At 46.1% G+C, this 12,030-nt stretch overlaps 1 pseudogene; it reads left to right on the forward strand.

The window, feature by feature from the left end:
* Window positions 1-549: 549 nt before the first annotated feature.
* On the forward strand, window positions 550-11,559 carry LOC123481166 (annotated as a pseudogene).
* The last annotated feature ends 471 nt before the right edge of the window (window positions 11,560-12,030 follow it).

Below are 12,030 nucleotides of genomic sequence, written 5' to 3' on the forward strand. Positions count from 1 at the left end.
ATTTTGTAATGTATTTCATTCAATGTAATGTATTCATTTTAAATACAAAAACACATTTGCAAGTAACCGGCCCTGGGTATTATTATTGGCCTTGTTTCGGGGCGGAGCTCATTAGAATAATACTCAGCATGCTTTGCAATGATACATTTTTACATTTACATTTTTGTCATTTAACAGATGCTCTTATCCAGAGCGACTTTCAATTAGTACATTTTAAGATAACTAGGTGAGACAACAATATATTACAATCGTATCAAGTACATTTTCCCTCAAAGTATTTATCAACATTTTCACATATACATTTATATTTAGTTCATTTAGCAGACGTTCTTATCACACCATAGTGCTATCAGACTTCTGATACCAATGCAGGGTGAAAGGTGGGCCACAACATGTGAATCGCTATTTAAAAAATGGTATAGAAAAGTATTTAGTATTTTGAAAATAAAAAATGCATTGGAGTGTAGTTCAGCCCAGTGTAATTCAAATGACAAAATACTCAGAAGTAATTAAAATAAGAATTTCAAGTAACATAAATACTAACCATCTCTGCCTACTACCCAACACTCTGTCACACTTCCTTATCAAAGAAACCACACCCCCTCTACATACAGAGTACACAGTCAAGTAGGAAGCCCCTCCCTGTCCTCTGGTGTAGAGTTCCATGAAACAGAAAGTAATCTTTGACACTGCCATTGCTTAACGTACGGGAGAGAGCACCAAAATGGCAGAGAATCAGGAACTGTTCTGTTGCTCCATCTGTCTGGATCCACTGAAGGATCCGGTGACTACTGCCTGTGGACACAGCTACTGTATGGGCTGTATTAAAGAAAGCTGGGATCAGGATGATCTGAAAGGTTTCTACAGCTGTCCCCAGTGCAGACAGACCTTTACCCCAAGGCCTGTTCTGAAGAGAAACATCGTGCTGGCTGAGGTGGTGGAGAAACTGAAGAAGACAGGACTCCAGGCTACTCCCCCTCCTGCTCTGTGCTATGCTGGACCTGGAGATGTGGCGTGTGATGTCTGCACTGGGACCAGAAAGCAGAAAGCCCTCATGTCCTGTCTGGCGTGTCTGGCCTCTTACTGTGAGACACACCTCCAACCTCACTATGAATCTCCTGCTTTCAAGAAGCACAAGCTGGTCAAAGCCACCGCACAACTACAGGAGAAGATCTGCTCTCATCATGACAAACTGCTGGAGGTTTACTGTCGTACCGATCAGCAGTGTATCTGTCTGCTGTGTGTGATGGATGAACATAAAGGCCATGAAACAGTGTCAGCTGCAGCAGAGAGGACTGAGAAACAGGTAAGACCAGAACTACTTGTTGGTGACTGTCTGATAAACAAAGAATTAAAGATACAGTAGGAACTAAGGATGTTTGAATATGAGAGAAATCAAATGAAATCAATCCACGGCAGAACAAATATGAACACAAACCTTGAGTATATTGAGTTTGCTCCAAATGTATCACCATTTTCTAAAGTCAAACAACATTATCATTCTGAATGCCCTTTTATGAGTCCAAAGTTCAGCCTCAACCCCTTGATACATGTACGCCTACCATAAAAACTATAATCATTAACATAGCAACATAATAAAATAGTTTCACACAGACACTTCCTCAACATATTAATCCCTATCTTCTATGGGCCCTATGTCACATTACTATACTATTGATCCACTGGACAAATAAAGCTTGATAGCTCATTGAAGAGTGATTCTCCACAGAGGCAGCTGGGGATGAGTCAGCAGAAGGTCCAGCAGAGATTCCAGGAGAGAGAGAAGGACCTGAAGGAGCTCCAACAGGCTGTGGAGTCTCTCAAGGTGAGTATTGTTGACCAGAGGAGACACACCATTTCACTTCTCTCCTCCAGTCAGAGAGAGAGAGATGCCCCTATCCAATCCCACTGGCTCCTCTGTTGGGAACAGGCTGTCTGGACCCCTTTCAGAGAATAGACTGCTTAATGTAACCGGCGGGATATGAACCCGGGTCTACTGAGGAGAGTAACCAACATCTTGGGGGTTCGATCCCCGGGACCACCCATACGTAAAAATGTGTGCACACATGACTGTAAGTCGCTTGGGATAAAAGCGTCTGCTAAATGGCATATTATATATTATTATGTTACACCAAGAGGAGATTCCCTACTGGGCCGACACTGATTTTAAAGTCACAACTGGGCTACCTCATCACATAACCATGAGTAACCATGAGTGACTCATGTCCGCTATACATTAACAGAGCTCTCTCTCTCTCACTCTCTCTCAATTCAATTAAATGGGCTTTATTGACATGGGAAACATGTTACATTACCAAAGCAGGTTAAATAAATAATAAATGAAAGTGAAATCAATTATCAGAAATTAACAGTAAACATTACACTCACAAACGTTTCAAAGTAATAGAGACATTTCAAATGTTATAATTCAAGTGCAAACAGAGTGAGCCATTCGCCAGACTGAGTTCTGGAGGTGAAATGGAAATGAATGAGGGAGAGTTAAGTGAGGTAGAAGGTGTGGTGAAGAGCTCAGAACCAGAGCCTGGCATCAATGGACATGATAAAGAAGAATCTGGTGCAGTAGGAGTTACATTGTTGGAGAAAGTGGATCCATACCTTTTGGTAGATCCATTTGTAGTTTCAGGGTGGGTGGGAAAGGAGTTGGGTGCAGTTGAATCAGTGAAGTTAACCTGTAGTGGACTTGTGATATTTGTTTGTGTTTCTTCTGACCAGAGGGAGTGGGCGCTCCGTGTCACGCAACTTGGGTCAAGATCTGTTTCTTGCTTTGCTCTTAGGAACAGGGCACCATTGAAAGGAGTGATTTCTGGGGTAGCGTTAAGTGTGGAGGTGGAGCAATTCAAGTTTAAGCTTCCTGGTGTTTGTGATGCCCGCCGTTTGGTGCAACACAGACCCGGTGGTGAGCGTGGTGAAACAGAGGAGTCAGTCCTTTTGAGTTATGAGTCTTTAACAGAGAAAGTCATGTTATGATTTATCAGTTATCTTGATTCGAGCTTTTGTGCCAAATCCATAAATTCAGGTCCAACGTTTATGGTCATTTCGCAGCAGTTTGTGGGAGAGAAATTCCAAGATGTTTTATGTGTGTGGAAGAGAATGGGATAAAGGATTGTTCTGGTGAATAAAGTTTGTGCCGAATCCACGGTGCTGTTTCAGTTGCAATATTTATGGTCATGGTTCAGCAGTTTGTAGGAGGGAGATTCCAAGATGTGGGAAGTGTGCAGGAGGGCATGGGATAGAGGATTGTGTAGTTTCGGTGGATAAAGTTGTGTGTGTCAACTGTAGGGATGCCCATGTTGCTGGGGATCTGAAGTGTCCGGTGCGAGAGAGGCAGGTTGAGGTGGCTAGAGTCAGAGTAGTGCAGAAGGGGTCGTATGCTGAGGCAGTGAAGGAAGTAGAGGAGGATGGGTCAAGGGTGAGAGATCCTGAGAGGATCCCTGTGAGTAGTAGATCTGTGCCAGCACAGAGGGATAGGCCAACGAGTGATATATGCTTTAGTAAAGTTAGCTTCTTAGAGTTCATAGCAATGGTTATCAACTGTGCCGCAGAAATGGAACGTAAATCACAGAAAATAGATATTGTGGTGGCAGCTGCAGAGAAGTATTTGGGCATACAAGATTTGACTTCAGAAGAGTTACAGGGTGTGTTGAGTGGTGGTGTCCCGTCCTCCCAGGCCGTTGGCATGGTGCAGGAGCAGATAGGGTTAAAGTAGTGGAATGGGGTAGTGGGTATTTAATGAGTGTAGGGTTAGTTGGAAGGGTGTTTTTTGTATTATTATAATTTCCCCTTTTCCCATTTTGTATCACAAAGTATAATGGATTTATATTATAGTTCAGTTGGGGGAAATGTCGGTGGACCAATATTCAAAGGTCAGATTAGGAAGGAAGAGGTGGTGTTTTCTCGATTGTGCTTAGAACATTGTACATTGAACTCGTCATTACATCTGGTTGGCAAGCATGTGAATGGTTTGTGTCTGGAGGGTACGTCGATGAAACGGTGGAGCATGTGTTGTTATATTGTTGTAAGTATGTTGAAGAGAGGGAAAGATTGAAGTGTAGGGTCATTGAGGTTGGGGGCGGGGGGGGGGGTTGGAAGGGATTTTGGGGATGGGGGAGGGTCTATTAGAAGTTAGTAGGGCTCTTCTTTACTTTCTCAGAAGTACTGAGTTAGGTAGGAGGATTTAGAAATGTTGGAAACCATGATTGACCACACACTCCAGCACAGTAGGTGGCGGCATGCACCTTTAACGTTGGTTTGTGGACCGCCATTATATCATAGAAGAAGAAGTTGGTTGTGTGAGAGATTTGTGGTTCGTGAGGAGGGCTACTATTCTTTTTTCTTTTGGTTCTTGCGTATTTAATGAATTTATTTTCTCATGGTGGGGTTTTTATTTATTAGTTTCCACTGTTTATCGTTTAGAGTTGAGGGGGGAGTAGGGGTAGTTTGTTAGGGCGGCGTGATGGCCTCAACCGAGTGGAGAAGAAACGCTGTCGCTTCGGATGCGTTCCGGAGAAAGGTGTGGAGGAAGTTTTGCTCATGGTCGGCGAACAGGTTGGAGTTGAACATCTGCACTCTGCATCCAGAATGAACAAGGCGGTGGTCGTGTTAATGAAAAAGGTTTGTCTTGTTGCGAGTGGGATTTTTGTGAGGGGTGTGTTGGTGCAGATGTCGCCTCTTTCGATAAGAGTTGTGGTGGCTAATCTGCCTCCGTTTATTGCTTCCGAACAGACCCCAAGTAGTTGGTTAGTTTTGGTAAATTTGCAAGTGGTTTCCGTGTGCTCTCGGCTGGGTGCCAAGCGGAATCCGTTAAACATGTCTCTTTTCATAGACAAGTGTTTGTTTCTTAACAAACTTCAAGGTTACACAGGGGAGGGGTGGAACACAGGGTTTGCTAGCACAGATAGTTTTGGGTGTTTCTAGTGTTGGGATCATCAGTTATAGGCTACAAGCAGCAATATGATTGATAGGTAGGACAGGTATTGAACCCAAATAATCCCTACTCAGATGCGCTAACCTCAACCCTAGTAAACATGCATTATAAAAACCTTCTATATAAAATGATCTCATATTGGGAGTAAATAGCCTCTGAATAGAAAAGAAAAAACACTGCATCTTCCAGCCCACCAATAAATGACATAATGCAACCTTGGCGGTTAGCATATTTACCTCAACATGCCCCTCGCTTGCCTGAGAAGGCAGAGTGCTCGATGCTGGTTGATGAATTTGACAATTAATGTACTAGGAAAATACGTTTTGTCGACCAGAGGTGACTGAATTAATGTTCAGGCGTATTGATAATCATTATAGTAATGAAGTATAATTTCAAAACATGAGCATAAAAACAGGTAATAATAAACATGAATCATCATTATATTACTTCACAGTAATGTGTTTTCAGTCCTTCCTCTTGCGTTAGCAGTGTGGAAAGGGACAGTAAAAAGCTCAGGCAGGAGTTTTCCTGTGAAACGAACCCACAACCCGCCATGCTCTACCAACTGAGCTACACGGTAGTAGTGCATGGCCAAGTGGTGGTGCGCAGGCCGTGGAGAAAGCGGTGGTGGGGAGGGTTGCAGCTGGGCTACATGAGCTGAGGCAGGTTTCTGTAGTAACAGAGACTCCGGTGGGCGAAGGCTTGGTGGGCTCATCCCAGGAAATATTGCCTGTCATTGGGGAAGAGGCTCTGATCAGGGGGAAGTGCAGGGGCAGAGACTGGGGAGGAGGAGGACGGTACCGTGCCAATGGAGGAGGAGGAAGAGGAAGAGGGGGAGGTGAGAGTCTGCGGGGAGCGGAGGACAACGGTCTCGTTTTCAGACGGCTCATTGGATCCAGAGCTGTCAGGCTGAGGGCCCAGTATATACGGTGAGAGAACTTTCTAGGTTCCTGATGGAGACTAAAAGGGAAAAAGAAGGTTCTGCTGGAGTCTTATTTGATTGATCCTGGAAGGTTTGTAAGGTCAGTACAACAAGTGATGAAGAATGAGGGGTTTAGTGTCCTCTCACCCAGGAAGCGGTATAGGCTGAGAAAATGGGTCATGGGTTCTTAAGGGCATGTCTTCAGAATCTGCTTAAATTGATGGTTTTTTCTGGCATGGCGGCTTTATGGGCTTCTCTACTGGTTTCTGATTGTGGTGATTTCCCTCCCACCTCTTATGGAGATTTCACGGTTAGACTTCCTTAACATGAACGGCAGCAGAGACTGGGGAATAAGTCAAACAAAAACATTTAAAAACGTGATTTTTTTAGCAAGAGACACACAGTGATGTGATTAATGAAGTGTATTGGGGGTCTGGTGGAAGGGGGCGCAGGTGCTGAGCCATGGCACAAATCTTAGTGCAGGGGGTAGCAAAAGAGGTGTGTAAGGGTAGGTTGTTAGTGGTTAGAGCCAAAATCAATGACCTTGTCTTTGCTTTCCAAAATGTGTCTGCACCTAGTACAGGGCTCAGTTCTCTGTTTCACCAGGGCCCAGGCAGGTGTCCTATTGGAAATTCCATGTAAAGCTCTTCCAAGATGTCACTTTTTGCTCAAACTTCCAAGGCTTTTGGGAGAGGTGGGGACAGCAGAAGGGGGAGTTTGAGTCTCTCAGTCAGTGGTGGGACGTAGGGAAAGCACAGATTCAGGTTTTCAGTCAGCAGTATACATATTTTTCCTCTTCAGAGGCCAGGAGAGTACTGGGGGAGCTTGAGCGGTTCATAAGTGAGGTGGAGGCTGAGCTGGTGGGGCAAGGTAGGGTGGGGCTACAAGATAATCTATCTGAACTACGCAGGGACCTAGTGGCTTTCATTTCAGAGAAAGCAAAAGGATCACTTGTAAGAGCTAGATTTTCCATGTTGAGGGAGATGGATGCTCCTAGCTCTTTTGGGTTGGAGAAACAGAGTGGGGAAACCAAGAAAATCCATTGTTTACGTTGGTCTGATGGGCGGGTAACTTCTGTTGTGGGGGAGATGAGGGAGCCTGATGGGTGGGTAACTTCTGTTGTGGGGGAGATGAGGGAGCCTGATGGGTGGGTAACTTCTGTTGTGGGGAGATGAGGGAGCCTGATGGGTGGGTAACTTCTGTTGTGGGGGAGATGAGGGAGCCTGATGGGTGGGTAACTTCTGTTGTGGGGAGATGAGGGAGCCTGATGGGTGGGTAACTTCTGTTGTGGGGGAGATGAGGGAGCCTGATGGGTGGGTAACTTCTGTTGTGGGGGGAGATGAGGGGAGCCTGATGGGCGGGTAACTTCTGTTGTGGGGAGATGAGGGAGCCTGATGGGTGGGTAACTTCTGTTGTGGGGGAGATGAGGGAGCCTGATGGGTGGGTAACTTCTGTTGTGGGGAGATGAGGGAGCCTGATGGGTGGGTAACTTCTGTTGTGGGGAGATGAGGGAGCCTGATGGGTGGGTAACTTCTGTTGTGGGGGAGATGAGGGAGCCTGATGGGTGGGTAACTTCTGTTGTGGGGGGAGATGAGGGAGCCTGATGGGTGGGTAACTTCTGTTGTGGGGAGATGAGGGAACCTGATGGGTGGGTAACTTCTGTTGTGAGGAGATGAGGGAGCCTGATGGGTGGGTAACTTCTGTTGTGGGGAGATGAGGCTGCGGCTGTGGAGTTGTACTCTGATTTATAGAGGGCATAACTCTGTGATCCTGGGTGTTCTCAGGTTCTGCTCACAGACCTTTCCAAACTCTCTCTGTCACAGAGAAATCAAATAGACATTTCCCTGGCCTTTCACAAACTCTCAGCTGCCGTCTCTCAGACGGTCTGCCTCTGATTTTTTTTAAAAGGTCTGGGAAATTATTGGACAGGACGTGTGTTGCTACTGTACCCTACGGAGGTGGGCTGGAGGGAACCAGCATGTGCTCTGTTGAGGAGGGCTGGTGGTTTGGGGCTGAATCAGCAGCTCTTCATTAACATTTAACATTTAAGTCATTTAGGAGACGCTCTTATCCAGAGCGACTTACAAATTGGTGCATTCAGAAGGAAGGAAGGTGGTCAGTGACTCCGCTGTCCTGGAGTCGTGGGGGAGCTTGTTCCACCATTGGGGTGCCAGAGCAGCGAATAGCTTTGACTGGGCTGAGTGGGAACTGTGCTTCCGTAGAGGTAGGGGGGCTAGCAGGCCAGAGGTGGATGAACGTAGTGCCCTCGTTTGGGTGTAGGGTCTGATCAGAGCCTGAAGGTAAGGAGGTGCCGTTCCCCTCACAGCTCCGTAGGCAAGCACCATGGTTTTGAAGTAGATGCGAGCTTCAACTGGAAGCCTGTGGAATGTGCAGAGAGCGGGGGTGACATGAGAGAACTTGGGAAGGTTGAACACCAGACAGGCTGCAGCGTTCTGGATAAGTTGTAGGGGTTTAATGGCACAGGCAGGGAGCCCAGCCAACAGCGAGTTGCAGTAATCCAGACGGGAGATGACAAGTGCCTGGATTAGGACCTGTGCCGCTTTCTGTGTAAGGTAGGGTCGTACTCTGCGAATGTTGTAAAGCATGAACCTGCAGGATCGGGTCACCGCTTTGATGTTAGCAGAGAATGACAGGGTGTTGTCCAGGGTCACGCCAAGGTTCTTTGCACTCTGGGAGGAGGACACAATGGAGTTGTCAACCGTGATGGCAAGATCATGGAGCGGGCAGTCCTTCCCCGGGAGGAAGAGCAGCTCCGTCTTGCCGAGGTTCAGCTTGAGGTGGGGATCCGACATCCACACTGATTTGTCTGCCAGACATGCAGAGATGCGATTCGCCACCTGGTTATCAGAAGGGGGAAAAGAGAAAATTAATTGTGTGTCGTCTGCGTAGCAATGATAGGAGAGACCATGCGGCCGGAGAGACTCAATACAGCAGGGGTCTCTGATTTCTATGCTGCAGTACTGAGGGCTGGAGCAGCCTGAGGAGGGGCCACCACCGTTTCCACCACTGCAAGTGACAGCAGAGACTGGGGACTGGCAGGAGAGTCTGGAGGACTTACTGACTTTTAACACTCTGAGCTTAGTGGGAGTGAAGGGGCATCAGTGGCAGGGGGTTGTGGGGGCTGAGAGCATGGCAGGGTATAGGTGGAGGGTGCTCTATAAGCTCCCAGTGCTGGAAAGGTCAGGGGTCGTCCAGTGGAGGGTATTACATGGAGCCCTGGACACCAATAGCTGGTTGGCTCGGGTTGACCTGGGAGTTGGGGAGGGGTGTCCGTTTTCTGCAATGACAGACTGTTCATCATGTTTTTCTGTGTTGCCAGGGTAATGCCATTACTGTTGACGCCTTTAGGGTTGAGTTTGAGTTGTACAAAATGATCAACAGTGTGGAGATGTTTCAGGAGGTATGGGGGCTCAGGGGGGCTGTCTGTACGGCTGGAGAGGAGGGGTTGGATGGACGGTTGGAATGTGGTGCTGGTTGGTGTATTGTACTGTGGTGTTGGGTACTGGATAATGTGATTGTGTGGAGGTTGTGGTGTCACGCAATGTGCTTTTAGGGGTGGGGGTGTTCGTGTAATGAGGATGGCTCATTAAAGTAAGACAAGTCAGTCTCTCTCTCTCTCTCTTAACAGCGCTCTGCACAGGCAGCAGTGGTGGACAGTGATACGATCTTTACTGAGCTGATCCGCTCCATTGAGAGAAGGCGCTCTGAGGTGAAGGAGCTGATCAGAGCCCAAGAGAAGGCTCAAGTGAGTCAAGCTGAAGGACTCCTGGAGCAACTGGAGCAGGAGATAGCTGAGCTGAGGAAGAGAAGCACTGAGCTGGAGCAGCTCTCACACACAGAGGATCACATCCATTTCCTCCAGGTAACTCAACTGCCTTGTTACATGTGATATGAAATTAAAACTCTCAATCATTTGGTTCTGCTCCCTCTCACTCTCTCTCACTCTCCCTCTCTCTCTCTCTCCCCAGAGTTATCAGTCTCTCTCCGGTACCAGTGTATCTTCAGACTTACCCAGCATCGTTGTCCGTCCTCTTCAGTACTTTGGAGATGTGAGGTAAGACTGTGTCTGAACTGAGAGAGAAACTAGAAGACGTCCTTAAAGGAGAATGGACCAAGATCTCCACTACAGGTGTGTTGAAAATAATATGAACATCAACTTTAGACCATTGAAAGTTCCCTACTAGTCATATACATGTGGAATATGGTATGATGATAACATTCCCCTCTCTCTGTGAATGTGTTTGTGTGTCTGTAGTGAAAATAGTGGAGGTTGTACTGCCTCCAGAGCCCAAGACCAGAGAACAGTTCTTACAATGTGAGTCTCTTTATTCTGAAGTAACTAACAGTCTCTTTTTACTGACACTCCTAACAATCCCTCTAGAAATATATAGCAATAGTAGATCTAATCAAAGACTGGGTATCTATCTGACTCCTCATATTTCTCTGATTTGATCTCTGCTGTGCTCTAATCAAAGACAGGGTAGATACAGTATCTGACTTCACTTATTGTTCTAACTCCCCTCATTGGTCTCTGCTCTGCTCTTCTCCCAGATTCCTGTCAGCTCACACTGGACCCAAACACAGCATACACACGCCTCTCTCTGTCTGAAGGGAACAGAAAGGTGACCTATACAGACCAAGTCCAACCATATCCTGTTCATCCAGACAGATTCACCAACTACAGTATGGTTCTGTGTAGAGAGGGTCTGTCTGGACGCTGTTACTGGGAGGTGGAGTGGAGTGGGTGGTGTGCTACATCAGTCTCATATAAAGACATCAGCAGAACAGGGACAGATGGTGGATTTGGAGATAATAACAAGTCCTGGAGTTTAGTGTGCTCTAGTGGTGGTTATTGTTTCAGACACAATAATGTTGAGACTGAAGTATCAGGCCCTCAGTCCTCCAGAGTAGGAGTGGACCTGGATCACAAGGCAGGTACTCTGTCCTTCTACGGTGTCTCTGACACAATGACCCTCCTCCACAGAGTCCAGACCACATTCACTCAGCCCCTCTATCCTGGGTTTGGGATTGGTACAAAATCATATATCAAAATATTTACCAGTAGATATAGATGATTTCAACTATTTCAGATATATAGATGGAGAGCTTCTTGGTTATTAACAGTCTTCCATCAGGCCTACGACCTGGTTCAATTCCCCTTCTTTAACATTATTGTAAAAAAAAGAATTCTTTAAACATAGCACATTCTTATTAGCCTGGTCCCAGATCTGTTAGTGCTCTTATAATATGCCATTTAGCAGACGCTTTTATCCAAAGCAACTTAGAGTCATGTGTGCATACATTTTTTTTCTTCTTTTAACGTATGGGGGGTCCCGGGGATCGAACCCACTACCTTGGCGTTACAAGCGCCATGCTCTACCAATTGAGCTACAGAGATGGAATGATGGCACATACAGACTGACACTCAGGCTTCAGACTTTTACTGTCTACCTGATCACCTCTTGGCTGTTGCAATCCTCTGGAAATGGGTCTCTTTTTCTCTTGATGTAAACTGTAGTACTGGCAAACCAGTCAAATCATAAACTGGGATCATTGTTGATCATTTTATGGTCAGATGAGAATATTTAAATCACCCATGTACATGTATGAATACAAACAATTCCGTTTTCTGAATCAATGTGATCTTTCAAAATAAAACTCATCATCATGACATTGGAATTGCTCTTTTATTGAATTGATTGACCCAATGAATCAGCTATTTCCAGTCATCTATGTAGCAGTATATCCATTTAGACAAATAGACGACACATAATACACCCACACATTATATTGGAGCAGGAAGGAACACAAAGGTTGAAGTCTATGACCATCTAAACTGTTTAAACTGACTGTCAATGAAAAGAATACACAGTCCATACATAAATCAACCAAGTGGAAGTCCAGCGCTACAGGGGACTAAGGTAGTGTAGAGGTCACAACACTGTTTCTATGGAGACTGTTGTGGAGGAGCGTTCCATGGTGTCGTAGAATCACAGGCAGGTCTTGTACTGCAGGAGTTTCTCTGCCAGAAGGCTGCTTCCTACTCCTCTACTCTGCACCACACTCAGGTCTAGGTTCCTGGGACACAGGGGAGGAGAGACTGCTAGGGTGGATCTGTCTCAATACTGTCACCTGCCACAAT

Source organism: Coregonus clupeaformis, unplaced genomic scaffold (genome assembly GCF_020615455.1).
Source record: "Coregonus clupeaformis isolate EN_2021a unplaced genomic scaffold, ASM2061545v1 scaf1734, whole genome shotgun sequence".
Classification (NCBI taxonomy): Eukaryota; Metazoa; Chordata; class Actinopteri; order Salmoniformes; family Salmonidae; genus Coregonus; species Coregonus clupeaformis.